The sequence below is a fragment of the Pinus tabuliformis genome, chromosome 1_2 (genome assembly GCF_031772625.1).
Source record: "Pinus tabuliformis cultivar Carrire ecotype Pingquan chromosome 1_2, CPIR1, whole genome shotgun sequence".
NCBI classification, from domain to species: Eukaryota; Viridiplantae; Streptophyta; class Pinopsida; order Pinales; family Pinaceae; genus Pinus; species Pinus tabuliformis.
The window spans coordinates 988146126-988152555 of NC_142298.1; the positions used below are offsets into that span (position 1 = coordinate 988146126).

The 6430-nt window shown below is 31.4% G+C and overlaps 1 pseudogene; it reads left to right on the forward strand.

Annotated features, from left to right (window-relative positions):
• Window positions 1-445: 445 nt before the first annotated feature.
• Window positions 446-5838, forward strand: LOC149209360 (putative fatty acyl-CoA reductase 4; annotated as a pseudogene).
• The last annotated feature ends 592 nt before the right edge of the window (window positions 5839-6430 follow it).

Genomic DNA, 6430 nt, shown 5'->3' on the forward strand with positions numbered 1-6430 from the left:
CACTCTGGAAAGAAGAATATGTGAGTAGCACATTATTGACCGTTGAAAAATAAAAAAATCCCTACCTACTTTATTGATAACTTTCTGAGTCTTCGGAAATGGATCGTTGGGTTTGGTAAAGCTGGTTCCTGAGCTGTTATATATACGTTTGTTTCTTCATAGATTGAGCGGAAGCTTATTGGGACTTTTTATGTGCTTCGCCTTATTCCATTCTGCTTCTTTTGCTCTGTGGCTGGAGTGCGGATATCATATTGTTTATTGCCTTCCAACAATAATTGTGCTGTTTGCTTCAACATAAATTGCGTATGTCACACATAATACGAAGTCGTGAACACGAAAAAGTTTGAAGATAGATTGTTTATGTACAACACGTACGCTTGGTCTGATAAACGCGTAGTTTCTGATATTTTTGTGTGCGAGTTGCAGATTTATCAAAGTACAATCGATGGCGTCAAATATTCTTGGCTTTCTCAGTGAGAAGAACATATTGGTCACTGGATCGACCGGTTTCCTTGGAAAAAGTATTAAATATTTCAGAGACTACTTTTTTTCTTCTAATATATATATATATATGATAATGAAGATTAACTGCTGTTTACTTGTTCCAGTTTTCATCGAAAAAATATTGCGGTCGCAGCCCGGGATAGGCCGCATTTTTGTTTTGCTAAGGGCGAATGATGCCGAGTCTGCCAAAATCCGATTCATAAGTGAAGTAAGAAATCTGATGATGTCAAGAAATTCACTGTCAGCGTCAAAAATTGGCCAATGCTCTGCCTACGAATAATGTCATTTTTTTGCTATGAATGACAGGTTTTGAAACTGGAGCTGTTCAGTAGATTGAGGGAACAACATGGAGACAACTTTGAAAGATTCGTATTCGAGAAAGTTGTTCCTGTGGTTGGAGACATTGCAACGGATCATAATCTTGGAATTGATACGGAGAGCAGCAGAGAGCACCTCTGGAGAAATGTGGACGCCATTGTAAATATTGCAGCGAGCACCGTGTTTGATGACAGGTTCGCCGGTTATATTTCATCTTGACAAGCTGATTACTCGTTGCCATTAGGAAAGCATTTATGTCTGAATGTAAAGACTAACAACTTTTCGCACAACCTAGGTATGATATTTCTCTGAATGTCAACACAAAGGGAGCTGAGAATATTGTGGAATTCGCGAAACGATGTCGTAATCTTCAAATCCTCCTGCACGTCTCCACTGGTAAGTCGACAGATTATGATTCTATCTATTAGTTTTAGAAAAGTTTATGAAAGGTTTAAAGAAGAAAATAGATTTCTTAAACCATAACAAATTTACATTAATTTGCTAGTTAAGTTGGCAGGTACATTTGATTAAAATTGGATTTTTTTAAACTGTATTTTATTTGTAATAATTTTATGGAGGCAATATTTTTGGAATAATGATAATTTAGCTATTAATATTATGTTATTATTTTCGCGCTCATCCATCTTCAATTTACCTGAATTTCTATGTAGATTTACTTTGACTTTCTTTAAATAGAGAGATTTTAAAATTATATTAATTTTTTTTAAATAAAATAATATTTACATTAACTTTAAATCTTTATAACAATGTAGCAATAGCAAAATATATATATATCATAAATTTAATTAGTTAATATATATATTAACTATAAATTAAATTCAATAAACTTTTAAAATAAATTTTAATTTCCCACTCTATAAAAATTAAATAATTTTTTATACTTAATATATTTCATAACTTTATATTTAAATTTAGTTATTAAATTTATTTTAATTTTATATTTTTAATAAAGTTTTTTTTCTAAATTATATATATTAATTTTTTTTTAAATATATGAAAGATAAATGCCACCACATATACATGTAACTATACATATTACTATAGTTCTAATAAAATTGAAAACAAAATTATTTATATATATAGATGTGAAATTTATAAAATGACAAATAATATTATTAATAATAAGGACAAGTATTGAGAGAAATCAAATAAAATGCAAATTTTTCTTCAGCTTTTTTACTCAAAAAAAGTTTGTATTTTCAAAGATTTTATCTCTCTTAATTCATAGTAAATCAGAAGTTAACCTGTTTTTCAGCATTTTCACTCAAAAAAGATTTGTATCTTCAAAGATTTTATCTCTTTTAATTCATAGTAAAGCAGAAGTTAACATAAATCTATATTATTATTATTATTATTATTTTAATTTCAAATTACTTTTATATAGCCATTCTATATTAAATAAATAAATAAATTACAAAACTTTATATAAGCTTTCTTTATTCCTTCCGATAATATAATTATTCTTTTTTAATATATGTATAATTCGATAAATGGAACGGCCAAAAAAATCTGAATTAATGACCGATCATAATTAATACTTTAATAATATACTCAATTATCATCACATCTTCACATTATTAATAACTTGTTATTTCATATTTTTTTAAGGATAATAAGTATTTTAATATTTTGATAAAAACATATTAAAATATTTTTAATATAAGTCGAAAACAAATATTTCACTTACCATTCTTATTTATTATATATTTATTATATAATGTTTCCGAGGATTATTTAAGTCCAGAGGCAGAAAGTAATTGGTGATCTAACTTACCAAAAAATATTATTTCGCATCTGCATCTTCATATTAAACAGAATTAAAAATAAATTATTAACACTGACAAAACAAAAGTAATGATTATCAAATCCAAGAAGGACACTTAAGCTAATTTTATGTGTGACAATAGTAACTTGGAGGAAGTGTCTTCCTACAAGTACCTAGGAATTGATATTCATCACAAGCTCAATTGGAACTATGGCATTGAGAAAAAGATTAATGGGGTATGGAAAGCTTATTTCGGTCTTGAAAATAATTGTAAAATGACAAACCTCGTAATGTGGGATAGAAAGAAGTTCCTCTTTGAAACTTTAGTCACTCCGCTTATCTTATATGGATGTGAGGTTTGGGGTTGTAGCATTTCTAGAGAATCGTGGAGAAATATTGAGCAAATCCAGAAATGTTTTATAATGTATAACCTCAAAATTAAAAGCAACACACCCTATCCTATTCTCCTTATAGAAGTGGGTCTTTCCCCTATGGAGAGCCTAGCTATGACTAGGCTTCTATTGTATAAGCACAAACTCAATAAGATAGGAGACCATAGACTTCCTAAGCTAGCTTTAAATTCCAGCCAAAACCAACTAAGGTTCAAACGAGGTTAAAAATATTGTTACTTCTAAGTTCAAAGAAAAAATGTGGTGTGAGAAAGATTTAGCAGCTAAAATAAAATTAAGATATTATAAGGTGGTCACCAACCCCACCCTAGAAGATCAAAAGTAGCCAAGATTAGAACCAACTCTCATGAGCCCCATAGTGAAACAGATTGTTGGGCAGTTCCTAAAACACCATGGATGGAAAGGTTCTACCATCTTTGTGAGAATATGAACATCAAGCATGAAAATCACTTCCTCTTAGAGTGCCCCGCATACAACCACATTAGATCTCAGTTTCAAAATCTTTCTTTTACGTTGTCAAAATTACAGTGAGCTCGTGAGGCTTCTCTCCAAGCTTTTTTAATATAGGAATAAAATCTTAAACGAAACTAAGTAATTTGTTTCTTTAGGTCCGATAGACCAAAGTTTGGTCTTAGTTGACGTTAACCACCACCATCATCATCATGGTAAAAAACATGTAAAACTTAAAATGAAAAGACTGATACATATTTTTCATTTTTGATATTTCATAATAAAAGAAGAACCGTGTGAGGTTTACTAGTAATTAAGTAGGGTGCTGAGTTAAAATATATATATATATATTTGCATACGAGTTAAAAATAAATTATATTATTTTTATTTAGATTATATAAACACCATGTACCACTTAAAAGTCGGGGTAAAAGAAAAAACGTGTTTAAAGTGGAACAGGGAACAAACAATCATTCTTATTCTTATATATTAGGAAAACAAATAGTTGTATCAACGGTCACTGGACTAATATATATGGAACGTACAAAAGCTTACGTTGTAGGACGCAAAAGTGGACAAATAAAAGAGAGTTGTCTGAAGCTGGGGCACACTTTAATGAACGGTAAAGGACTTGACGGCGAAAGTAGTCCACCTCTGAGCTTAGATATTGAAGCAGAATTTGGCCTACTAGAGAAAACACAACTCAAACAGCAGGCCTCGTCAACTACTCACACTGCAAGCACAAGTTCGGTAAAAGACGCCAAAGTGAAGCGTCTCAAAGAATTAGGTTTGGAAAGGTGAGTCACATAGACGCGTATTGTAATTTGCATTGATGTCATTCTGTAAAGGAAGGTATTAGACTAACTCATTCATTCATGCAGGGCAAGAACGTTTGGGTGGCCAAATACATACCCATTTACCAAAGCTATGGGGGAAATGTTCCAGTGGTCATCCTCCGACCGACCATTATTGAAAGTACTTTGGCAGAGCCCTTCCCAGGCTGGATGGAAGGCACCAGGTGCCCATAAATATCCATCCTTTATTGCTGGAATCTGGATAGCACACATAAATATTTCATGATAATGTTATTAATATCACTATCATATCATTATTCACATTGATCATGTGTTTTTTACGGAATATCACGCAGAACTATGGACACCGTTATAATAGGGTACGGAAAAGGACAAATTTCATACTTCTTAGCTGACCCAGAACTCATTTTAGACGTGGTCAGTCACTTCAATTCGCCTATCTATCTCGTCGCATATGGTTGTTCCTAAATATATAGATTGCTCAGTATTTACATTTGATTGTTCAATTCCTTCTCGCATAAGGTCCCCTAGCTATGTTGTTGTTCGTAAATACATAGACTGCTTAGTATTTAGATTTGATATTGTTCGTTTGATGATTAACAGATTCCCGCAGATATGGTTGTAAACGCAATGATCGTAACTATGGTCGCACATGCATACCAGAACGGTATCTTTGTTTATCACGTCGCATCATCTGTTGCAAATCCATTGCGTAACTCTGTTGCAGCAGACGAGGCATATAAGTATTTTTCGAAGCACCCATGTGTTGGTAAAGATGGGAACATAATTCATGTAAAACAGCTCCGTTTTCTAAAGAGCATGAGCAGCTTTCGCCAGTACATGCATCGACGTTACAAAGCACCCCTAGAGGTAATTAATCTTTAATATATACTCCACAACTTCTTTTATAGGTCATCTGAACTTCAATACGTACGTGACAGCTAGTGGTGGTGTTGAAAAACAGGTATTCAATGTAGTGAACAAGGTCTTGTGTTGCAACTTCACAGAACGTTACAAACAGATGCTTCGAAGATACAACAAAGTCATGCGCCTAGCAGAGTTGTACGAGCCATACGTCTTCTTTAACGGAAGGTTGTGTCGCGCCGCTGAAATATATTTTCTAATACATAATTATTAAGCTGTCATTTTTACCATAGCTGACCATGTTACGACTCACAGGTTTGACATCACAAACACTGAAGGCCTCTGGAAAAGGATGTCAGAGGAAGACAAGAAAGCGTTCAACTTTGACGCCAATTGTATTGATTGGTTTCGTTACTTTTCAGATGTTCATATCCCTGGACTAGTTAAATATGTACTGAAGTAAGAAAGGATGGAGCTTCCAGCCTCCAAATCTAGTAAAAGTCTTCTATTTTATGCTATGACTATGAAGGGGTACAGAGGAGTTTGCTGAAGGAGATCAGAGGAATTTGCTGCTGTACTTCAAATTAACTCAATGTGCTACCTTGTTGGATATTTCCTAGTGATGCAGCGTTACAAGTTCCATAACTATTTCAATGAGCAGCTCTGTCAGATTTTTTTTTGTGATGTACGAATCAAAATTCCACTGAAATATGGAGTGTAATGTTTCTTCCATTATTTACTTTTATTAGAAAATCATGATTAATATATTATATGTGCAGTATGATCTATTCTTTCATTCATAAAAGATATATATATATATATATATCTGGATTTTTATGCAATATCAAATATTTTTATTCTATAAGATTATTATTTAATTGTTAGTACGTTTATTTTATAAAAGAGGAGAATAAATGTTAAATTATTTTTGATAGGATGATTATTATACGAGTTTATCAATGTCATATCATTATTTATATTAGTTTTTATTGACTTTTAGCATTAAAATATAAAAGATATTAAAATGTTTTATTATAGAAGAGATATTATAGAAGAGATATTTTTATGTGGATGTCTATAGTAATGATTTTTTTTTTTTTTTTTTTTTATAATGTTATTAAAAATAAAGTAGTTATGATTTTTCAAAATTATAATATTTTTAGAGGTATCATTGAAGTTATCATTAGTTTAAGTTTTAATTTAAATTGTAATAGATTATAATTGGAAAAATTTCATAAGAGTAGTTTAGAGTTATGGAAGAGATTACTATTAATATTAAGAAA